General features: G+C 44.1%; 1 protein-coding gene and 1 non-coding gene across 4 annotated transcripts in view; both read right to left on the bottom strand.

The window, feature by feature from the left end:
- Window positions 1-24,315, bottom strand: part of MTUS2 (microtubule associated scaffold protein 2) — a 498,194-nt gene extending 473,879 nt beyond the window's left edge. For all 3 annotated transcript variants that reach the window (XM_053312197.1, XM_053312196.1, XM_053312198.1), the window contains exon 1: window positions 24,088-24,315. The gene's annotated coding sequence lies outside the window, so the exon portion shown is untranslated. The remainder of the gene's footprint in view (window positions 1-24,087) is intronic.
- TRNAP-UGG (transfer RNA proline (anticodon UGG)) lies at window positions 1,815-1,885 on the bottom strand. Its single transcript has one exon. It is a non-coding gene; the product is annotated as a tRNA-Pro (tRNA).
- Window positions 24,316-25,869: the final 1,554 nt, after the last annotated feature.

The raw sequence follows: 25,869 nt of genomic DNA, 5'->3' as shown, positions 1-25,869 counted from the left end.
CATTGGCTGTGTTAGATGGGAGATACAAAAAGATCCCCTTCCAGGAATGACTGTGCCCCTGTGATAGTGGACAAGCTGAAACCATCAAGCACATCCTCCTACCCTGCCTATTCTACTATCCTCCTACCCTGCCTATTCTGCAGTTCCCTCATTCTCCCTCTACTTACAAGCTTGCCAGGCTACACAAGCCAATTCTACATTTTCCTACAACTCTCCAACAGCAACCCTTTTATAACACATAATGTAGCCAAGTTCTGTGTAGCAGTTTACAACATTTTTAAAAAAAACATTTATATCCCACTCTTTCTCCAAGGAGCCCAGAGCGGTGTACTACATACTTGAGTTTCTCCTCATAACAACCCTATGAAGTAGGTTAGGCTGAAACTGACCCAGAGTCACCCAGTGAGTTTAATGGCTGAATGGGGATTTAAACTTGGGCCTCCCCGGTCCTAGTCCAGCACTCTAACCACGACACCACACTGGCTCCTAGCAAGAACTAACCAGGCCTGACACAGCCCGTACTTGAAGCACTGCCAGCCCTGCTCTTCAGACACACAGTTCTCATCTTACTATATTTTAATTAAATCATTTTTACATATTTTAATTTAATGTTTAACCCTCACTTTTAAACTATTCTATAGCTCCTACTGACATTTTATAGATTTTACAGATCATGTAGTTTTTATAGCGTTAACTTTAACTCTTTAACCTCTATGCATCTATTTTTTTAAAAAAATCAAAACTTTATGGCTTCTTATAGATTTTGGATCTGTTCTCATTTTATATTCTGGCAACAATAAGACTGTAGCATTAATTTTACAGTTACTGTCTTCATAGGCTTTGACTGCTCTTAACACCATTGTTGTCGTGTTTTACCTTGTGCTGGTCTAAGAATAAAAATTGATTGTCAATTGCAGCTTTCCCCCTGTCCTAGAAATTGAGGAAGTAAAGGGTTCCTGAACTATTTGTTGATGTAACCAGAAACATCGTTGGAAATATGTTTTGGATTCTTTGCAATACTGGAAGAGAGTGATAACTGAACAACATTAAGGAAAATGATAGGGCAACGAAAGTATGATTGAGGCTGTATGTGGACAAAAAGACAGACCTTGATTGATGCATGAATAATAGTATCAGACAGAGAGGGGAAAGCATGGAAAATTACATCTACATAGTCCAGGTTAAAGACAGATTACACTAATCAATATATTTTAAAAGGCGCTCACTTTCCTATATACACATTTCATTTTAAAATGCAGAGGGGATAAATATCGTGTTTTTTTCTCCAAGAAGCTGACCCGCAAATCTTGCTAACAACTTCAAGCCAATGTATTTGCAAACAAATGCATCCCAGTGTCTTGTATTCGGTTTTGTTTTCCACCATGGAATTGGTTTATCCATGATTAATTGTGAAAAATAGACTCAAAATGCTTTCATGCATTATACATAATAATCCCAGCTAAGGTCAAATGTTGCTTTCTAATCCAGGGAAGTATTACAAGTTGTTCTGGTTAGCAACATCACATCACTGAAATCTTGTCTGCAAATACAAATCCCACGCAGAGTCTGCAAAGTTGGCTTTATTACAGGGAAGCGCAGGAACCTAAAATAAAGCTTTTAAAGTTGGTCCACAGATTTACAACCAATTGCTTCCATGGCACTTTGAAGAGTGCAGTGTGCTTTGCAATCCTTTTAGAAACACAGGAAGCTGCTTTATACAGAGGGAGGCCATTGGTTCATCTAACTCAGTATTGTCTACATTGATTAGAGGCAGCTCTCAAAGGTTTCAGGCAGGACTCTCTCCCAGCCCTACCTGGAGATGCCAGGGATTGAACCTGGGACCTTCTGCACCCAAAGCAGATGCTCTACCACTGAGCTATGGCCCAATCCTCATTCTTGTTTACTTCACTCTAAGATGATTGGCTCTCTCTTTTTTCACCACCTTACCAACTGGATGTAGGAGACAAGAAAGATTGGCCCTGGATGCCCTAGCATTTCAATCTTCCATGTGCCATTCCAAAAGCTTGCAGAAAAATGGATGGCCAAGCCACTCTTTTATCATGGCTTCAAAAACAATCCCACATCTCCACCATCAGGATCCCCAATACAGTTGACAGGAAAACCTATGCCATCCAGACATTGGGATTGTGGTTTCTGATGGGCCATACTCAGTACAGAGAGGCCCAGCGGGGGTTTGCTCCTTCTCCTTCCCCAAGGAGGCCTCATTAGGATCCGGATCCAGAGGGAGGAACACCCTGAAGGGATGACAGTACCTTAATGGCCCATCCAGGTGCATAGCAAGGCTGGAGTGGGCCCAGAGACAAGATTTTAAAATGCCTCCCACCCCACTGAAGTTCAGCTCATGAAGTAAAGAAAACTTAAATGAGGCTGAATAGTGGTAACAAAAAGCATAGTAAAATTTATGCACACACACACACACACACACACACACACACACACACACACACACCTATCTATCTAATCCCCTGCTAAGTGGGCAAAGAGGCACCTTTTACCGTGGTGATTCTCTTTATTTAGCAGGGGGAGAGTAACTGGCCCGATCCACCCCCAGCACAGTACTTCCAGTGACTGTTGCTGGTGTCTATCTTATGTTTCTATTTAGAATGTGAGCCCTTTGGGGACAGGGAGCCATCTTATTCTTTGTTGTTTCTCTTTGTAAACCGCCCTGAGCCATTTTTGGAAGGGCGGTATAGAAATCAAATTAATAATAATAATAATAATAATAATAATAATAATAATAATAATAATCTATCTCTCTATCTATCTATCTATCTATCACCTATGTCTATCACCTATCACCTAAGCCACAATAGAACATCATCCTAAATTATTTTTTTAAAGGTTTTGTAAATTGTGGACAATGCAAGTCATTGAATGGTACTAGAGAAAGACATGCTGTTCTGGTAGCTCCAGGTCTTAATACCCACATCAATTTCGGAGGATGAATACAACTGAAGGAAGTCTGGGTGGGTGCGTGGCTGGGGGAGTCAGTCATGTGGCTTGCCTCTGCCCCCACCCCAGGCAGTGGGCCCCCAGACAACTGTCTCCCCTTGCCCTATTATAGTTACACCCCTGGGCCCATCATTGCAGACTGACTTGGGAAGGAAGCAGCTCAAGAAGAGTTGCTTTATTCTAAGGAATCATTCCCCAGATGTGGTTTGGAGGAAGAGGGTTGGATTCCCATCCTATTCATCTAATGCCATGGTGTTAAAGTGGCACACCAAATAAGCCCCCAGGAGCTGCATGCAACTGTGTGCATGAGAATCTCCACAAGAAAATCACTCAACACCTCTACATTTATGCTTGTAAAAGTCATACAGAACATGCTCTGCGGACGCCAACACTTTCTGCACAGCCACCAGCACCATCAGGATATAGAATGTTATTGAACTGTGTCAGTCTTGTTTTCAGCACTGCAACCACCACCATCTGAGCAAGCATGCATGGTTCAGAAAAATGTGGGGAGCAGGGAAGCAAGCAATGCCTATTTTTTGAGCCACTACCAATATTAGAAATACTTTGAAATCACAACCCAGACTTTTATTATCTCATTTTGGCATTTCCTGCATAATTTTCATCATGATTAATTTGCTAGACCTAATGCAAGTGTCATCAGCATGTCGATAGGATTTCCACTGTAATCCAGCAATAATTAACTGGATTGACTGTTACAGTGTTATCACATGCCTCTTTGTCATATCTGTCCTTAGTTATAACAGCTGCAAAAAGCCATTAATCTTTGAGTCATTTTATCAGCTAATTACACAGAGATACAGAAGTAGTACTAAACTCTTGACCCAGATTCTTGTATGCAGAGAGTACAGTGACCTAGTGCAGGAAAAAAGTGACACTATTATTATTCTCTCATATTTCTCTGTTCTAATTATGGGCAGCAGCACCTGTCTAACTGCAGCACAAATCAGTTGGCACTATCGGAGTAGCCAAACAATAGCCCACAAGGAGGTTGCTTTACATATACTTTAAATCTTCTAAAATTTAACTTTCCAACTATATCAGAACTGTCGCACCTCTGGTCCTAACGCCCTGCTCAAGGAGGTGAATTGTTACAGATTTGGGTTCATTTCCAATTCAGGTTCAACAGCCATTTTTGATTCTTCACTTCAGACACAAAACTTTAAAAAGTGGTTCTGTAGTTTGTTTATGCACTTTGGACCAGTTTGATAATATTCTGTATGAAACTGATCCAGACTCATTGGCTTGCCATGTAACTCTGTAAAATGTATTCTAGAATAACTATTTAAATTGAGAAAAAAAGACATTTTTTAATTGTTTATATTCAAACTTTAAAGAGGTTTCAGAAACAAAAATGTATGCAACAGGGTAAAACCACAGGAAAATAAAACATTACTCATGTAGTTAAAGACTGGTAGCCTGATTATTGATCCACTTTTTGTTGGGGGTCACCCAAACACTGACCAATGGAGGCTAATTCTGAGGAAGATGGGAAGTCCGCCCTGGCCTGGCCTGCCAACCCCCCCCCCCCCCCCCGCCGCCAATGATAACTCCCTGGAACCATCAGAACCAGAGCAGCTGGAATCAACCACTTCCCCAGGGGGCTTGGAGTAGAGATGTGCATGAAATGAATTTCTCAATTCATTTTGAATTCAAATTGAATTTCAAAAATTCATTCCAAATTCAAATCTTATCCAAAAAAAATTTGGGTGCCTTTTTAACCAATCGGGGGCCAGAATTGTTTTTTTTAAGGTTCCAGAAGGCTCTTAAATTGAATTTGAATCAAATTTCAAAATTTTGATTTGAATTCAAATCAAATTGCCCTTTTCAGGGTGATTCAATTCAAATTCAAATCATTTGAATCACCCAGATTTGAATCGAATCAATTTGTACATCCCTATCCTGAAGCACTGAGAACATGGTGCCCCCTGATGGAGTTCTGGTTCCTTCCCTAGAGCCCCCTCCATCGCTTCCAGGTCCCCAGGAGTGGAAGCAATGCTGGGCCAAGTCGGAACGCCAGCTCCAAAGGCAGAGCACATGCCTGGATGCTCAGGGGCTCCCTCCCAATAGGTCTCCTTGGATGGAGGGAGAATCAGTCTCTCCTAAATTTTTTTTTTTTTTTTTGCTTGTGTGTCAGCTGTGGCTGCAAGCAGTCGCAATGCATTCACAATGCACTGCAAGGCACTTGCACTGTGTATTATTGGAGCTCCAGGGGGCCACCCCGACCCTTGGAGCCACCGGCAACAGCCAGTGCTTGTCTGGGTGGGCAATTCGCCCATCCAGGGATGGCAGAATGATCATCTGCAGGGAGGTAAGCACTTTGGGGCTTCCTCCCCGTGAACCGGGTAGCCCTTTCTCACTATGTATGAGAAAGGGCTCACATGGTAGCATTGCAGCCTAAAGGTCAAATCCCCATTCAGCCATGAAACAAAGTGGGTGACTCTGGGCCAGTCACGTATCCCTCAGCCTAATCTATATCACAGGGTCTATATCTATATCACCTAATCTATATCACATAACCATGTACACTGCACTGGGCTCCTTGGAGGAAGAGCAAGACAGAAATGTAAAATAAATAAATAATCAAATTAAAATGCATCATTGCATTTGTCTCTTTAAACATTTTATAGATCACTGCTGCAGGGCTTCTGTCTACACTGGGGAAGGGGTTAACTCTTCCCCACCCATACCATTTCCATCATGAAAGCCAGCCTCCCCAAAGCTATATGCCCTAGGTGGAAAGTCACAATTTGTACCATCTATATTATTTTTCCTCCTGGAACAAATAGCACCTTTAGGAGAAAATGGCAAAGAGAAAGGGTAAAGCCCCTCTTCCCTGAGTCCCTGGTCCTCATGGCTATGATTTTTCAAGTTGTCAAAAGAGATGGAAATCCCCCAACACAGCAGTTTACAACTTGTCTAGTTTGACCTCACTCAGTCCTCAGAACAGATGCTATAAAACTAGATTATTTTTGTGATCCAGGGCCAAAAGTAGATGAAATGTTGACACATCATTACCTAGTTTGTTTGTTTCCTTTTAAAATAGCAGATGTTGGAGCCGATGACCTGGACCAGGCTATAGCACAAGAGTAGAGGGTGTTTAACCTTTTGATTCCATGCCATTTCCCCCCACTGAAAATGGCCCCCAAGTTTACAGCAAATAGCACCTTTGAGGGCAAGTAGCTGAGCAATTTTCAGCAATAAAAGGGTGCAGAATTAAAGAATTTAAAACCCTCTAATCCAGCATCACAATATTGTTTTGGATCTAGTATTCTGCAGCTACTTTTTTTTTTAAAGGAGATGGAAACCCACAGTAGAATGGGTTTAACCTCACATCTATTTTGGCCCCAAAATATTTGGATAGAGGGTGAAGGGAAGGAACTGCTGGACAGAACAGCCTATTTGAAGCATGAGAACACTGTAGTGACATGTTTTGTTCTTTATATGAAGAGCTAGCAAGATGCCTATTACAATGGAAGGCATTGTATTCCATTTTGTGCATGGAAGGAAAGCTTGTACAGCACAATAACCCTTGTTATTGCAGTGAAAATACAGTGCACTCTCATGCAGGAATCTTGTCAGCAAGAGCCAGACTAATCAATGTCAGGAGTGGCCTTCACTGCCACTAGTGTCTCTAAATGCAGGGTCCTATTCATCTCCAGCCCAGCATCCCTCTGGTGGGTGTTGCTGGTATCTATCTTATGTTTCTTTTTTAAGATTGTGAGCCCTTTGGGGACAGGGAGCCTATTTATTTATTTATATCTATGTAAACCACTTTGGTTGAAAAATGGTATATAAATATTTGAGGTATTTGTATTCATTTTTCGCTATTAGACTGAATAGCCACCATTCAATTTTCCTGTGGGATGGGAAAGAGTGCACTTGGGAACACAAGACGGGGGGCTCCCTGACCTTGATGAACCCCCACTATTGAAAATTAACACCAGTCTATGATTGGAGACAGGCCTGGCTGTCCATACTCAATTATTGGCTGAGACTATCCCTTCTCCCCATGGGTCTACCCCCCTCAACATTGGTGGATGGTTTCCAGTCCAGATGGAAGCAATCTCTATCAGCGAAACTATCCTTACTTGCACTCTTCACACCTACCTTCCTTGGGTTACGGGTGGGCCAGAACACTCATCAAACAGTGAAGAATTGGTGCAGATCCCTGAACTTTCTTCTCCCTGAAGGTTCAAGGTATATAACAGCAGCTCCTGGATACCTTACACAGCTAGAAGTACCTAACCGCCTTGGGATTGTTCTAATGAAAGGTGGTATACACATTTAACAATAAAAATAAAGGGCCTTTACCCTGGCTCGCTGTGATGCCCTTCCCTCGGCTGTCCTAGAAGGAAGATCTCCTTCCTGGAACGTCTGTGCCCCTGTGACTAGTTGAAACTATTGAGCATGTCCTCCTTCACTGACTAGTCTATAGAGACATATGAAATGCCCTTTTTCTCCCACTACTGAACAGGTTGCCAGGATGCTCAGGCCAATCCTTTGTCTCCCTATTACTCTCAGACTGTAAGTCCCTCTATAACATACAATATTGCCAAGTTCTGTGTGGCAATGTGCAGAATTTGCTGGGCTCTGACCACCAGCAAGAACTAATCTTCTAACTATTCAGCCCTATTGCTCTTCGTGTTTCAGTTTATCTTTTAACTTTCCAGAATATTTTACAGACACTGAAGCTATTCTCGTGAGCAGCAGAAACTGGGCCAAGGCAGCCCAGCCCGGTTTTTGCTGCTTGTGTGCCCAACAAAAGCTGTGTGGCTTCTGCCGGTGGCTCGGCAGCAAGCCCGCTTATGGAGCCCGCCACTTAACCCAGGTTTTGGGTGTGAGAGCACCCAAAAAACAGGTAAACGGATTGTATGTCTGCTGTGGCTACTTGCAGCCACAGCAAACCCATTGAGGAAGTGGGGAGCGGGATCACAGAAATGCACCGCGCACTCATGTGGTGCATTACTGTGGCTCTAGGCGGTGGGGCAGCACACGGTGGTGCTTCCCTTCACTCGATCCCCGGAGCTGCCGGGCGATGCGCAGACGGACAGCAGGAGAGTTGCCACTCATCTGTGCCACCAATCCGCCCGCCCAGAGCCCTGGCTGTGATCGTCTGTGGGGAGGTAAGCGCTTTTGGGCTTCCTCCCCACAAAAGAGGGTAGCCTTCTCACGCGATTGTGAGAAGAGCTTCATTGTCTTACTGATTTTAGCACTACAGCAATTTTATAGTACAAAACTTAACAATATCTTGAAGATTTTAGCCCGAACTGTGACTCTATAGTCCTCATGTTACTGTTTTAATAATTTTACAGTTTTTTCTACCGCTTTCTACAGCCACTCATAGACTTTAGTCTTACAGCAAACATATAGCAATTTGATCATAACTTCACTGTCTTTATGCTTTTAGGCATAGACTATTATTTTAATTGCTTCTAATTGTTTTTAATGATTCATGTTACATGTTCCTTTTTACTTTATGCTGGTCTAAGACCCTAATAAAGATTGATTAAAAATTAAACTCACTACTATGGATTGGGGTGTGGGATGTCTTAATTTGATGGTATTTGCATGTTTAAGTATTGAACTGATTAAACATTTTGTAAATACAGCATAATTTTGCATATATTTTTATTCTGATCTTGGAGGATTTACGAGCTTTATTTAGGCCATGTCCTTATCAGGTTGACTAGCTGCATGGACCTATAACAGATTCTGTTTCTTGGTCACACTAGAATACAATACAATATACAATACAAGGAATAGTTATATGCCGCTTTTCAACCAAAGTTCCCAAAGCAGTTTACATACAGAAAAAAATTAATAAATAAATTAAATGGCTCCCTGTCCCCAAAGGGCTCACAATCTAAAAAGAAACATAAGAAAGACACCACCAACAGCTGTTGGAGGGATGCTGTGCTGGGGCTGGATGGGGCCAGTTGCTCTTCCCCTACTAAATAAAGAGAATCGCCACTTTCAAAAAGTGCCCCTTTGACAATTAGCAGGGGATTCATGTCTGCCACATTGTGAACATACAATACAATACTGTCACAATAGAATGTGAGAGAATGTTGGAAACCAGCTTTCATTTATGCAGTTCTCCTGTAGTAAAATTACTAAGCACATCTCATTTCAGCTTCACAAAAATGCTGAAATAAGGAGGTATGCAATGAAAGACAAGGGGCACTTTTCTGGAAATTTGAGGAAAGACTAAAAAGAGTAGGACTTTCCAGGTAAACAAAAACAACAAAAGATTGTTATTGTAAAATATGAAGAAGACATTTCAAAATGAACTGTATTCTATTTATGAGCCAACCTGTTGTTTGACCATGAAAAGGTATGTTTTAGTGCAGGAAGCGGGATTAAATTATTTTCAAGTACCTTCCTGTGCTCATTTATGAATGGGTTAGGATAAATAATAGACTTTTTCACATAACTCTGGAAACCAAAATGCAGTGGATAAACTTAAGATACAAAGCAAGTTGAAAGCAAATAAAATGAAATATATTTTCATATACCATACAATTGACCCATAACATTCACACACAGGGCGGTGGCTGAATCTTATAAATCCCAGGGCGTGGTCTGAAGACACAAAATGCAACTACCCAGCTGAAGCTAAGCAGGTCTTGGTCTGGTCAATGCCTGGGTAAGACCACCATCTGGAAATCCCATGTATATGACCACCAGTGCTGGGAAAGGGGTGGAGCAGGGGGGCTTTCAGAAAGCTCACTTTCCCAACCCCCTCACATATTAGCCAGTGGCAGCACACACAAAAAACACCCCTAAAAACAACAACTGAGGGGGCACAGAAGGGGCAAAGTGTATTTTGTGGGTGGCCGAGTTGTATCCACCATATTAGATTTCTGGAACAGATATGGGGGGCAAGCCATATGCAGATATGGGGGGCAAGCCATATCGAGGCACCCTTGATATTAGCCAAATCATGGCTCCACCACTTCCTTCTAAGAACTATAACTAAGGGGTTTAGGTCTCCTCTATAATGCAGGTGTAATGCCTGCTCCTTAAGGGTTAAAATATGGTAAGTTATAGGCTTGTACAGTAGGGAGAACCAGATGTGGGAGGGAAAGACTCAATCTTCAGTGAAGAGGATTCTACATCAACTCATTCCTGAAGTAAAAGGTCTGTGCCATTTCAGACTGCAGTTATACAGGAAGAGGGGAGAGCAACAGAAGATGGTTTCTCAACACCATCCTGGAAGGCTCAGAAATCAAAGGACTGTGAGATACCAGATTCTGGTCAGACACTTGTGAGGAAAAAAACCCAAACATCTCCGTTTGGAATACAAGTGTAAACGAACCTCTCAAATTGTTTGTCAGATTCTGTTGTTTGGATGTGTTAGAATTGAAAACTAAACTTTGAAGCACATATTCATTGTCTAATTGTTGCAGCATTTGTGATCACTGTTGTAGAAAATGGATAACCATAAGGCAAGATCATACTGCTATTGTAGAAATACCTCTCCTCATTAAATGGTAAATTGTTATACAAGTACACACCACCTGATGGAAGAAAGACAGGGTGTACATGTAATCCAATCAATATTTCTAACACAGAAAGGACCTGGTAAGGGTTTTCTTCTATTTTATTGATTTAAGGATGTTTTTCACTTTAAAAGGGTGGTGGTATTCAGCATGATGAACAACATTAAATAATCAAAATAATTATTAATTTAAAATCCAAAATGGGTACCTAAAAGCCAAACACCAACCATCCGCACAACATATGACACTACTAAACGACTAGCACAAAGAGCTCTATGTCAAACCATACGTCTGCAGAAAAAGGGATTCTTTTACAATGTTCTGGAAGACAATAATGGAGAGGCCAAGTGGGCCCAATAAGGGAGACACTCCATAATCTGGGTGCAGTCACAGAGAAGGCCCAGTCCCAAATCCTCACCAACCTCACCTCAGCCAATGAAGCAACCCAGAGCAGAGACCCTCCAGATGTCTAGGATGGACAGATTCATACAGGGTAGCAAGGCAAATATCCTGGGCCAGAGCCTTTTCCAGATACCCCTAGCCTCAAGCCACTTAGGGCTTGAATGGTCAACACCAAGACCTTGAAGAGGGCCTGGAAGAGAAATTGGAAATCAGTGAAAATCAAAATGAAATGTTTCACAAACTCAGCATTCTACACCAGCTGCTGTTTCCAAACACTCTTCAAGGGCAGCTCCACATAGGGCATGTTACATTAAAGCATGTGTTACTGTGGTCACATTTGCTTTCCCCAGGATGTGCTGCAGCTGGTGCACTAGCTGAACCTATGCAAAAGCACTCTAGGTGCAAAACCAAGTCCAGGTGAACCCCGCAAATTGCAAAACTGACACTCAGGAGAGAGTGCTATCCCACCCAGAAGAGATCAAATACCCATAACTGCATCAGATTTCCTATTAACTAACAATACAGAGGTCTTGCCTTGATATCTGACTGAATGATTTAAAAATGTATATCCTACTTTTCCATTACTCCAATGCCCAAGGTGGCTTACACAAAGAACTCATAGACAGACCAAAGTTATGCATCCATCAATTCAATACAAAACAGACTAGCAGCAGTGTCACAGCAGATAAATCATCACCAAAGGCTTTGGCCAAAAAAAGAACTATTTTCATCTGATGCCTAAAGGATGTTCAAAAAGTACCAGCCAAACATTAAGAACATAAGAACAGCCCTGCTGGATGAGGCCCAAGGCCCATCTAGTCCAGCCATAGGCGGAACGGGGGGGGGGGCAGGCAGGGCATATGCCCTAGGCGCCACTGAGGTGGGGGTGCCACGCCAGTCCCTTCCACCCCCACCCCATTGCCCACCTGCCCAGCCCCAGGGCCCCTCAGCCACTTGCCTCCCGCTCCGGCCTAGGATCGGAGCAGCCTGCAAACTGCAGAGCTCTTCTCTCCCCGCCTCTCAGCTGATCGGTGGGTGAGTGGGACTTCCAGAGAGGCCTCCGAGTAGGCCTCCCTGAAGCCTGAACTCGGCAGGCCCCAGCAAGCCAGGAAGGAGGCTGGCAGAGCTCCCTGCAGCAGACCAGACCATCCAGCACAGCTTTTGCAAGGTAGGCTGTGAATTCCTTTTTGTGGTTTACCCCCGATATATAGGGATCTGCTTGCCATAGGGCTTTGATATGGGTGGTGGGGCGAGACTGAGAAGTCTCTGAATATTTAATTTAAAACAGACTGAAAAATGTGCTGGCTTTAAAAACAAAAACTATCTAAGGCCTATAAGTGGCTTGTTTCATGTCAGAAAATTACAAAAACTTCTGGAACAAATATTTATTTATTCATTCTTTCATTCATTCATTTATAAATGCACTTATGTTCAAGTTGTTTTTGCAACCCAGAAGGTCTGAGTGAGAACTGTGAAGCATGTGTTGTGCTTTTATTTTATTTTTCTTGTGTGTGAACTGCTCTCCAATAACTTGCAGGGACTTCAGGGTAAATCTGGCCAACATGTGAATGCAGCACCTCCATTCCAGAGGAGATGTGTGTTAAAGGGCTTTAAAAGCCTCCTGTGAAAAACCTCCTGGAATCAAACTTTACTGAATTTTTTCAGAATTCTGAGAAAACAAACATAGGCTCACCCTGCATGGTTGAAAGTCTCTTTTGCTAATCTGCAGCGAGGGGGCCATTTTAATAATTAGTATTGCTAGTGTGTTATAGGCATTAAAAGTAGCACAAATATATAGTTCTCAATGTATATCACTATATACTGTGAAGTGTGCATGTGTGTATTCAGTGAAATGTATTTCCAGGCAGCATACTTATTTTGAAATATCAGACTTAAATCCTTGGGGGCCTGGGATGTGTGGAGGCCCTGGACTTTGAGGGGCTGGGGGCCCATTTTAAAATCTCATCTTGGCCCATTCCAACCTTGCTATGCCCCTGGTGGTCACTACACATGGGTTTCTGCACAACACCTGCACAGAAGAAACTTCCATGTAAAAAATGTGTCTCTTGTAAATTGACCCTGAATTTTCCATCCATGACTGGGATATTTGAGAGTTAGAGTCAATAATAAAAGAACAGCACACTGCTTGTGACAGGAAGGGGCAAATTACAATGATTTCTTAGTCTGGCAGGGGCTGGTTTTGGCCCTGGCAGAACTTGGCTGTCTGCTCCTGTTGCAAATGCCTCTGTCTAGTGTGGCAAACTAATGTATCCTCCTCCCTCTTGGTATCAAAGTAAGCACTGATGTGGTGAATGCACATATACCCCATCATGTGCCAACAGTCATCATAAGACAAAGGCTGGCAGGAATCATTCACTGGTTTATAGACCCCCACCACCACCTTCTTCTTCCCCTATTTTGCTAGTGGCTATTTAGGCAGTGATCCTCTAGGACAAAGTCATGTTTTTTAAAAAGAATGAGATGAGACAGAGAAAATGACACTTGGAATCCTCGCATAACTCCTGACTGTTGTTCTAAGTCTTTTACAGAGATGGCTCATGTTTTCAGGTTTTGATCAACAACCATGGTACAGTGTTCCTTTTAACAAGGATTTCCAGATATTGTTGACTACAAGTCCCATCATTCCTGTCTGGACAGGGGCGCAATTTCAGTGCTTGCCCTAGGCACTATTTTCCCTAGTTATGCCTCTGAGTCCAGCATCCCATTTCGCACAGTGGCCCACCAGATGCTGCTGGAAGCCACAGGCAGGAGTTGAGGGCATGCCCTCTCTCCTGCTGTTACTCCTCTGCAACTGTTCACAAGGAGGCTATCCAGGGATGGCCTAGTTGCAGCATCTGAGGTGTCAAATGCTGCCTTGCCACATGCCTTAGAGTGGGGAGGGATCCCCTTTCAAAATGGATGGGATGGGAAGGATGCCAGCAGCCTCCGCTTCTCTCTTGTGCTTCTTGCAATTTCTGCAGAAGGAGTGTGAAGAGAGGCACTCCTTCCAAAGAGTGCAAGGATCAGGTCAGTTCTGAAGAGTTGCTACAATGGTAGTGGGGATGGGGGCATCTTTCCACCCTATGGATGCCCCGGTATTCATTGTATGGAGAGTAGTACATGCAATCTGTATTCTGCATTTTGAAGAGCTCCCTGTTGACTTTTAACATGAGCGTGTGCATCCAATTTGCAACAAATATTTACATACCGCTTCTCAACAAAAGTTCCCAAAGCGGTTGACATAGATATGCATAAATAAATACATGACTCCTTGTACCCAAAGGGCTCACAATCTAAAAAGGAAACATAAGATAAACACCAGAAAAACCACATGAAAATGTTTATTAATTATTATTATTTACATTTATATCCCGCTCTTCCTCCAAGGAGCCCAGAGTGGTGTACTACATACTTGAGTTCCTGTTTCACAACAACCCTGTGAAGTAGGTTAGGCTGAGAGAGAGAAGTGACTGGCCCAGAGTCACCCAGCTAGTTTTTTTAATGGCTGAATGGGGATTTGAACTCGGGTCTCCCCGGTCCTAGTCCAGCACTCTAACCACTACACCACGCTGGCTCTGGTTTACAACCGAATATAGCCCTATTCACACCTTATGTCCAATGCACATACATCCTGTGTACAATGTATGGCTGTACAGTTATCCACAAATGATATTAAACACACAGAACCACACTTTCTATCTGAATCCAGCATTTGAGGGGGTCTGTGTAAACTGATTTGAGTAACCAGATTCACTTTTAGAATAAATTTGTATACAGTCATTTGTATACAGACAGTCACAAAAAAGCCACCTAATGACGCAGTGGGGAAATGATTTGACTAGCAAGCCAGAGGTTGCCGGTTCGAATCCCCGCTGATATGTTTCCCAGACTATGGGAAACACCTATATTGGGCAGCAGCAATATAGGAAGATGCTGAAAGGCATCATCCCAACTGCACGGGAAGAGGCAATGGTAAACCCCTCCTGTATTCTACCAAAGACAACCCCTGCTAACTTGGCAAAGAGGCACCTTTTAACGTGGTGATTCTCTTTATTTAGCAGGGGGAGAATAACTGGCCCTATCCACCCTCAGCACAGTACCTCCAGTGACTGTTGCTGGTGTCTATCTTGTGTTTCTTTTAGACTGTGAGCCCTTTGGGGACAGGGATCCATCTTATTCATTTACTATTTCTCGGTGTAAACCACCCTGAGCCATTTTTGGAAGGGTGGTATAGAAATCGAATTAATAACAACAACCACCACCGGGCTCTGTGGGCACCAGGAGTCGACATCGACTCGAAGGCACACATTACCTTTACCATTCACAAAAACCCACGTATGTGTGCACAGACACCTGTATGCATGTATTCAGTCATTATATCTGAATAAGGTTTGTGAATAGCCCCAATAATGTCTGGACATGCTTATGATCAGATCAGACCAAATTTTATTTACTAGCCATAGGCCATGATTGAAACATGCTTATGAATGTTCATGTATTAAAAATCTTCAGGAATCAGACCGGAGAGGCTACTTCCAGCAGCTTTTTGCTATGCCTCAGTCCACCTGTACAAACAGCACCCAACTGTCTGTCTTTGAAGGAGAAAACTGTCTGCCGAGTCTGCTTATGCAGCAATCATAATGAACCTCCCTCCCTATCTTGCCCTGTGACTGGACTCTCTCTAGGATCATGCTGTCTCTAGCTGCCAATACAGCCCCTGGGGTCGGAGGAGGCTGTTGAGATTTGTTATGTAATAAACGTTTTGGCTCATACAGTAGTTTGCTCAAAATCCTGAAGAGATGGGCGGTTGCATAACAGATCCAGACAAAAGCATGTGCATTCACCGCAGTGCTAATGGGGGAGAGGGGCATGAAAGCCGAGCGTTTGGACTTTGCTGTTTCAGGGCTTGTCAAGATTGTGTGTCTCCCCACTTGACCAGGCGGAAAGCATAACTTAAGCCAGCTCTAATTCAGACTGGAGATGGCCCAGCCCTCAGCCACCCTCCTTTGCTAGAAGTTCATAAAGAAGGTAATCGAGCACCTTTGTCCTCCTTTGGGTTTTGCACGGAGAATCCAGCTCAGGCAGACTTCAGAGGGCGAACCCTCCAGCTTCCACGATCACACTCCCCCTCCCAACTTCAAAGCGAACTGCTGGCACAAGGACTTCAACTTTGCTGCCACGTAATTAGTAATCTGCGAGCTTGTACTGCTGCAATTTGATGCATTGATCAAAGTGGCAGTGTAAGATCTAAAATTCAGCTTGCAATGTTTCCCCTGTTAATTATTTTCTGTTAGATTAAAAAATTACAATAATATTGTGCAACAATCTTGTTGAACACACACACGCAAATAAAACATCTTTTCAGCTTCTTAATTGGTCTGCTACAGCCTCCATAATGAAAACGGTGGAAAAAGTCAGATAGCATTGGGTTTCCAGAATGAAAGGTGCTGAGGTGTAACCCCCTTGAAATCATGGGCACTCTGCAACCTGGAAGCCATTCTTCACATAACTGGGACAGGATGCTTGGCCTTGGAATAAAAAGTACCGTGGGTGAAGAGTGCCTTTGGCACCCACCCTCATGGTAATTGTTGAAGTGAGTACCCCCCAAACTGATTAAAGACACTTGGACTGACATGATGGCACCACAGGCCCAACCTTCAACAGCTTGGGCTGCGGGTACTTTAGGGACCACCTCTTCCCAAATGAATCTACCCACCTGACTAGAACAGCTAGGAGGGCACCTGGCGAAGTCCGTTTGTCTAACATGTTGGACAGGGCCTTCTCAGTGTTTGCTCCCAGGCTGTTGAACTCACTTGTGGCTGAGATTCAAATGGCTTCCTCTCCCACAACCTTTAAGAGGAAATTGAAGGCCGCCCTTTTTATTCAAGCTCTTGGCCAATGAATTGCTGCCTGCTCTATTTTAAATTGTAGCTGTGTTTTGCTTTATTTTTAGGATGTTTTAATTGACATTTCAGTATTGTTTTAATCTTGTTGTTAACCCCGCTGGGGTCTTCGGACGAAGAGCAATATAAAGATGAAGGATGAGGGAAATTGCTCAAAGTAGTCCCACTGAAATTTAAAGGCTATTTCATTGAAATAAGTAATTTCAATGGGACTACTTTGAGTAATTTCCCCTATCATTGCAGGCCACTGGCTGACATCCTGACTAAACTACTCAACAGAAGTCCTATTGAAATTAAAAGGTCTTTAGTCATTTCTGAGTGGCACTATTGAGGAACTTAGTCTGGATGTCAGCCGCTGTGTTTTTCGTCCCCAGCTCACTGCAGAAAGTAAACTCAACAAACAGGGACCACCAAGCTCAGCTCAGAACCCTTTCAGGTAGGCGCCCTGGCTGACCACCCAGCTCGCCCACGCCTACAGATGGCCTGTGTCACATGTTTCAGAAATGGAGGTGTGAATAGGTCCAGTGCTCAATTCCCAGGGGAGCACTATAGGCTCAATCTAAACCTTATTCAAGGAAAAATTCCAGAAGAATAGTTTTGTAGGTCTATTATAGGGGTTCCCAACGGAGGGTACTATGGGTACTTGAAGGGCTCCTAGGCAGTACTCAGAAGAACTCTCCTGCTTCTCCACGCTGTGCTGTGGGTCTGAGGGTTGCAGGCTTGAGGCTAATCCTTAGCGATGTGTCCCCTACAAAAGAGGAGGGTGAAGTCCCTTCTCCTCTGCTCCTGATCAGCTGGCTACATGCTGAAGCTCAGCATACCCTTCCCCTCAGACTGACAAGCTTCAGAAAATGAGCACAGAGTACTCTCACTGAAATTAATAGGGTAAGTTAACTTGTCCCATTAATTTCAAGAGTAAATTGCATTACTTAAAGAGTAAAACTCTTTAAGAGTAACTTTGTCTGGATGTAAGCCAGTGACTGGAGTAGCCCACCTCAAAGCAAAAGATGGCCAGCAGGGTGCACACCTTAAATCACTCTGGGGGACCTTCTCCCATTGTGACCTCCCTATTAGACTCCAAAAGAAAAGACAGCAGCAATCTATGGGAGAGGGTCTGGATTCTCTGGCTCAGTTTGTATTTATTTGCAGCCTCTTTTTAAAGCATCTTTTACTGCCATCTAGTTTTTGCTCAATCTCCTTTTATCTCAGCTCCTCCTTTCCCACGACCTCCTATGCCTTCAGCCTCTCGGTTCCCCGGGTTTGCCCTCCACTGCTTGCTTTTGCTCTCCATCCACCCAGTTCTCTTGTCCTTTTAGATTCTAGCAAATGAATCAGCTTCCAGAAGGGGCGGTGGGGGGGGGGGGGAATGACGCAATTTCCAAATGAATCGCCTATTCAGAAATGATAGAGCAGGGCTCTTTCCAGCCTAGCTGCTAGACAGCAGCAAAATGCCTCCATTCAAACAAGTCGCATTCAAAACGCAAACAGCAGGGGGAGCAGTCTTGCGGGAACTAACAACCCGAAAAAAAACCCAGCAACTTTTTAACGCCAGATATAGATGTCCTAGCTCTATATTGCAGTGATTAAATTCAAAACAAGACATTGGAAATGTCAACAGCACCCTGCTGTCCATGCGGTGTCACAACGCAGGAAGTGTGGAAGCACACTTCCAAGATACCACATGACCCCGTTGCAGGGTCTAATCTGGAAAGCGTCCAGGAGTCATTTCATTCATGGTTTTTTTCCTCAGGTAGATCTATTACAGGGGTCTCCATCAAGGGGGTACCGTACTCCTAGGGGTACTTGAAGGGCTCCCAGGGGTTTTTCAGAGCCCTCCTGTCTCCCACACTGCAGCCGTGCTATCTTTTCCCCATCTAAGGATTGCCAGCTTGAAACTGATCCTTAGCAAACTGTCTGCTGCAGAACAGGAGGGAGGAGGAGGGAGAAGACCTCTCAGGTCTCCTGACTGAATGCTGCTAATCAGGGGTGTAGCTATAACTGAGCAGATGGGTTCAAAGAGCCCAAGCCCCCAACTTCTTAGGGCCCCCCTAGCCCCACCCCTCCCTGTTTTCTTCATTATCTCCCTCACTCCGAGGGGCCATCGGGGAGAGGGTGAACATGGGCCTCCTTTCAGCTAGCTACGCCCCTGCTGCTAATGTTCTTTGTAACTGCTTACTTAGGTCATTTTGTGCCATTTGCATCTTATCCTTCCTTCAATGATCCTAGGACATACAGAGATTTCTCATTTTATCCGCAAAGACCCATCTTTTTAGTCTGGCTTATAATGATAGTTAGTTTTAATTTAATTTTAATCTTTTTTTAATTGGTTTTTTAAATTGTCTTTTTAACCTGCTTTTAATTGGTTTTTGGTTTTAATTGTTATGTATTTTTTATTTTAGTGTAAACCACCCTGAACCTCTTTAGGAAGGGCGGTATATAAATTGAATTAAAAATAAAGAAATAAAATAAAATAGAGAGAAAGTTTCAATGGAACAACATATAATTTCATTTTATTGTGGCTGGGATGATGGGAGTTGTGTTTCAACCACAGCTGGAGATCCAAGGTTGCCTACCCTGGGTTAGGCTATGGCAGGCTTGCACAATTTTGGCCCTCCAGTTTTTGGGCTGCAACTCCCATTATCCCAACCCACAGTGATGATGGGATGTTGTAGTCCAACACTGCCAGGAGAAGAGAGCTGGGCTAGGTTGGCAAGCATGATTTATCCCCTTAGCTAAGCAGGGTCCAAACTGGTTGCATATGAATGGGAGACTAGAAGTGTGAGCACTGTAAGATATTCTCTTCAGGAGATGGAGACGCTCTGAGAAGACCATCTAGGTTCCAAGTTCCCTCCCTGGCTTCTCCAAGATAGGGCTGAGGGAAATTCCTGCCTGCAGCCTTGGAGAAGCTGCTGCCACTCTGTGAAGACAATACCAAGCTAGATAAACCAATGGTCTGACAGTATATGGCAGCTTCCTATGTCCTATGTAAGGTTGTGCATCCCTGGGCTCTGGGGTAGGTTAGTTGTTCCAATCTCGCAAAGGGGATCCATGTTGGTTAAACGTCAATCTGTGCATTACATTAAATGCATCCTTTCTCTCCCCCCCCCATAAACAGCAGCTGTGGGTGCCCCCTATTATGATCAGGACCACTGTGGAGAAAGGGGAGGATTTAACCCTTCCTCCCCACCCCCATGCTGTTTCCCCAATGAAAATCCCTCCCCAAAGCTGCCATTTGCCCCAAGAGAGAAGCTGCTATTGCAGATGGCCACTTGGGGGTAATTTTCATCAGGAATACAATGCAGGGGGAGAGGATTAGACTCCCATCTTCCTCTGCTATAACCCAGTGACTGTTGCTGGTGCCTGCCTTATGTTTCTCTTTAGACTGTGAGCCCTTTGGGGACAGGGGACCATTTTATTTATATTTTATTTATTTTTCTATTTAAACCTCTGAGAACTTTGGTTGATGAGTGGTATATAAATATTCACAGTAGTAGTAGTAAATCCAGATAGCAGGGCATGAGCAAATTTAGCGGGGGGGGGGTGGAGACAGAAAAAATGCAAGCACACATTTGATGTCAAAGAGCCTTCTACATGTCTTGCTGATGCAGGTCTGGATTCACATCATCATCATTTATCTGTCACTTTTTCTTCCATGCTGGAGTCTAAGGCCATGTATGTAGGGTTCCCAGCTGGTCTCCTATCCAAGTACTGACCAGATCCAGTCTTGTTTAGCTTCTCTTTGGCAGCTAACTCACATGCCCAGACCAGACACTGGGACTTCATATGTATCATGATGCCTATCTAAGCTGCACTGAATTGTCTTGCTGTGTCTCTTGATGAGAACAAGATGCTATTATGCTTCATTATTTGCTCATGACTACAATTGTGTTAGGATTAGCAACTGGCCCAGTAACTTTTCTAGCTAATCACCTATTTAAACTGAAGTTTCTCGGGTCCAAGTCTAATAATCAATCACTATACCAAACTAGTTCTCTTTCCAAGAGAATAAAAAAATTGCAATAAACATAAGAAGGCTCTATTCCTGTTCTACAGTCATTGCCTAAAATATTTTGACAGATGAGCAAGAATATAAATTATGAAAATAAATAGGTCGATTAGTTGTTGATTTGCTAAAACATGTACCCACCATTATTCTTCAGCAAAGTGTGCTTTTAACCATGCATGTATTTTCTTTGTAAAGAAAATATTTTAAAGCTTTTTAGAAAGGATCACAGCTTCTCCTACATATAAACAAAACTGGAACATTATACACTTATGCGAGAGTATGCAGAGCTGATGTACTATAGCAATTCCACGTGCAAATATTGTAAAGGATCTTAGCTGGTTCCTTAGTTTAGTTGTCATTGTTTTGAATTATACAGTTTTGTCTTGCTGTACTTAAAGTTACCGTAAGTCACCTTGGGGTCCCTAATTAGGACCAAAAGGTAGGGTAGAAGTACATGGATGGATGGATGGATGGATGGATGGATAGTATGCTAAGGGTATTTGGATTCATTGACATCTTAGGAGCAGGTTCACACATGCATATCCATTACTTAGTGATTGCAACATCCACCGATGACGTGCATGTGCCATCACAGACATAATACTACAGACAGAAGTTTCATACCACAAACGCAATTATATTCATGGAGTTAATTCACACGTGCAGCTGCCACTCAAAAATTATGCAGTAGTAATAAAAGGGATGTTATGCTGATGCATGTGTGAAACAGCCTTTATATGATACCAATAGAGGTATCAGCATCTGAGGATTGCTTCATTCTTTAGGTTTTTCCTGCATGATAATTCCCATATATAAGAAAATGTGTGTATTTCAAGTAATGCCTGAAGTGTAGCACAACTATCTTTCTTGCCACAATATAGGAATGGGACAGCTGGTACATGCTGCAACTATCCAGTCAATATACTCACAACAGTGTGTGTGTGTGTGTGTGTGTGTGTGTGTGTCTTTGATAGAATACAGGAGAGGTTTACCATTGCCTCCTCCTGCGCAGTATGAGATGATGCCTTCCAGCATCTTCCTATATCGCTGCTGCCCAATAGAGTACCAGTGGGGATTCGAACCGGCAGCCTTCTGCTTGCTAGTCAAGCATTTCCCCTCTGTGCCACTTAAGGTAGCACTCACAACTGGAAAACACTTATTGGCAGTTTCCAGGCATTTTTGATAATATTTATATTTATATGCATCATTTATATAGCATTTTAGAGTGTGTTCAAATACTTCACATACATCATCTTGGCAATACTTAACAACAACCCTGTAAGGTAGATCAGGATGTATTATTATAGCCTATGGCAGATGAAGCTGAGACTGAGAGGTAGTGGCTTGCCTCGGAAATCTGATGAGTTCAAGGCCCAGGCAATATTTCACCTGGAAACATTCCAGCTCACTCTCTTAGCCCCCTTTCTACATCATGATAGGAGACATACATTTGCCAACACAAGAGATTGTCTTTGTATAGCAAAAGCTGCCACATGTGAAGCAGCTTTTGTAGTGTGGTTTGGGCAAGTCACTAATGCTTTCAACATCAGTGCTCCATCTGTAAAAATGGGAATAAGTGTGACTGATTATTAACAGTCGGCTGCATTAAAGACCAAATCAGTGGGACTGCAACATGTAGTCAATTCTAAATTTTTAGTCAGTTACATAACTTTCTGATCAATTAAGACACCACCACCCCCAATTAATCAAGCACTATTCTTTTTAGTAGAAGTATTTATAAAAAGTGCAGATGCACCATGATGAGAGGCATGCCCACTTCTTTCTCAAATAGAAGAGGCATTCCCTTCTAAGAGGATGCCTTCTGCAGCACATTGAGCACATCAGTGAAAAACAAAGAAAGTAAGTAAGCATCTTTCTTTGAAAATATTACTTGTATTCATGTCATGTGTATACCGTCCAACTGACAATGCCCCAGGGTGGTTTACAATAGCTTTTTACTTTTACCCAACTGCAGATTCAATCAACAAATTCACCCTTGCTAACTGGGCAAAGAGACACCTTTTAAAGTGGAGAGTATCTTTATGTTTCAAAGGGGGAGCACAACTGTCCCTATTCAACCCCAGCAGAGTGTCTCTCCAATGCTGTTACGTGGGGGGTGGGGTGGGTGGGAGAGCCCTATGGGGACAGAGAAACATATTATTTTAAGTAAGCCTCTTTGAAAACTTTTCACTAAAAAGCAGTAGATTAATAATAAATAAAGTCCACTAGAACTCATATAATGAAAAAAGATTTCTTTGGTTGGGTGGGTGACGACCCTACTGACCAGTTGGAGTGAAACATGGTCCATAAACAATCAGTAGCAGTAAAGCATGAAAGCAATAGCCAGTACAGATATACATTTCATACATTTACAAAGACTATGCCACTGTCTAGAATAATTTATCTTCCGCCTCCTCAACATCCGGACAGACCATTGTGTACAGGCAGTCCAGCCTAAGAAAGAAACTCAGCGGCAGCCCGAGGATACAGCAATACTCCTCACTTTTGTCTCTGTGCCAGAAAGATAGCACCAAAGAGGCAGCCTATCAATAGCCAGTCATTATTGGCAATTATGTGGCAACATCTGGGGGCCTGGAAGGGGGGGTGGGTTGGGCTCTAGTATGGTCTCTTTTGCCCCCAGAGAGCAGTGGGGAGAAGATAACAGGCTCGTGTGAAAGAAAGCAGACACATCCTTCCTATCCCATTCCCATCCTAACAGCTGTCGGGGGGAGATGTGGGGTGGTGGGAGCTGGGGAGGTTGGTTATTGCAAGCGGCAATCTGCCAGCAAAAGCCAGGCGTGGGGTTGTTTTGTTTCTGTTGTTATGTCTGATCGGCTAATTTAGTCTTTAGCTGCCCGGGAGTGTCTGTCACCGAGAGCGGGGGAGAGCAGAGAGATTTCCCAGGTCATACCCCAAGAAGGCTCCTTAGACCACCTCCTCGTGTAAGGAGCAGGTGACTGGTGAGAAGCACACGCCAGCGGGCTTAAAAACTTGCGCAGGAGGAAATGATTTAAGCGGCGTAGCGGGGAGGGTGCGCCTAGGAAAGCTGGCAGCCCAGCGGCTCCGAGTGGACCTGGTCCACCACACCCCTCTCACCTATCCCTCTCCAAAGTGGGCGCAGGAGCCCCGAAGTAGCCCCGCGCCCTCCCTCCAAGTCCGGCGCGGCTGCTGAGCATTAGCTCCTCCGGAGGATGCTGCAGCAGCAAACATCCCTGGCGGGTTGGTACCCAAGTGAGGAGCGCGCGAGGGGAGAGGATGCTGAGAAGGAGGTACCTACCTGGTTCAGCGAGGGAGCAGCCTCCTGTTCCTCTCTCGGCAGGACAAAGAGGGTCTCCCCCCTCCCTCCTCAGTCCTGGCACTCCGAGCCGCGGCTCTCTCACTGCTTTATATCCCGCCCTGACTGATGACAGCACTAGAGAGAAGGGGAGCTGCGCGCAAAGGGATGGAGAGCTTTATACGCGGCGCAGGGAGCGGCCACCCAGCGGCGCCCGCTACCTCCAAGCGCCTCCACGTTCCCACTGCGGCTGCCAAGGAGCGAGCCGCGGAGCCCTCTGCCGTTCCAAAGGAAAATCGCAGCAGCAGCAGCACAAGCCCCATCAGCCGCCGTCCCTCGAACTGGGAGGCAGATCGTGCCCACGAACTTGGCGGTGTACAGGAGGAGCCCTTGTGCGCTTTGCTTTCTTAAGGCTCAGCCCAGCGAGCCAATGAGAAGCAGAAACTAAGGAGAGCAGGGCTGTAGTGGGAGCCCCAAGAAACGCAGGACAGATGAGATCCAAAATATGGTTCAAGAGTGATCTATACTGCATGTTGTTGCTATAGTAGCAAGCGTTGGGGCTGCACTGCTATTTCTGGCCTGGTAAAGGGACGGGTGCGTCTCAGGCGTTTACTGTACCCCCAGCCAAATACATAGGAAGCTGCCTTATACCAAATCAGATCATTGATCCCTCTCCAGTTCGGTCTACAGAGCTGCTGCCAGTCAGTGAAGAGTCTACACTGACTGGCAGCAGTTCTCCAAGGTTTCTGGCAGGAGTCTTTCCCAGCCCAGAAATCGAACCTGTGACCACCTTCTGCATGCAAAGCAGATGCTCTGTCACTGAGCTGCAGCTCCATACATACTGTCGTCTTGAACAATCAAGTCTCCCTTAAAACCAATTGAACTTACTCCCAAGTAATGTGCTTAGGATCAGGGAGCTTATCCTAGAAAAGGCGTTATAAATTATAAAGCAACAAGGGGAATTCTCTCCTAGAAAATGTTCTATGCACTTTAGCTTAAGTCCAGCTGTCCAAACAATTACCCTTCCCATATCTGATGCTTCCAAGCAAAGGGGGTTAATTGAGCAGAAGACTCATTTTTAAACACTCAATAGCAGTTATAGAATTCTTGTGTCACAATTATGGGGCCCTTCCCCCAGTCCCCAAGTCATCTCCTCCTGAGGGCCCTCCAGCTCCATCCCTGCCTATTTTCTTCATTATCTCCCTCATTCTGGGGGCCCGCCAGAGAGAGGGATGAACGCAAGCCCCTTCTCCCCTAGCCAAGCCCCTGGTATCTGGTCCTATCGACCCCCAACACAGTACCTCTAGTGACTGTTGCTGGTGTCTATCTTATGTTTCTTCTTAGATTGTGAGCCCTTTGGGGACAGGGAGCCATCTTTATTTATTATTTCTCTGTGTAAACTGCCCTGAGCCATTTTTGGAAGGGTGGTATAGAAATCAAACAAACAAACAAACAAACAAAGTATAGTGGCAGGCTTGGACTGGCCCACAGGGCATATTCCCGGTGCGCCCCACCCGTGGTGTGCCCCTGCACCCCGCCACACTCAGCAGCAGTGAATACTCCCACCCTTAAGTACCCATTCTGCTCAAAACCCAGCGTCCTCCCCACATACATTCCACCGCCCTCTCAGTGCCCCCAGTCTGGTCCTGTATAGTAGGAATACATATAGGCCCACAACAAAATGTTGCATTTTATTCCTTGTGTGCATGTGTTACCTGAGCCTGTGGTGTGACCGTGATGATGCAACGAAAGTTAGCAACAAAGACAGGAGTCCCTGATCTAACC

Source organism: Hemicordylus capensis, chromosome 3, assembly GCF_027244095.1.
Source record: "Hemicordylus capensis ecotype Gifberg chromosome 3, rHemCap1.1.pri, whole genome shotgun sequence".
NCBI classification, from domain to species: Eukaryota; Metazoa; Chordata; class Lepidosauria; order Squamata; family Cordylidae; genus Hemicordylus; species Hemicordylus capensis.
Note: the sequence above shows the minus strand (reverse complement) of the source record. Positions and strands in the feature narration are given on the sequence as shown.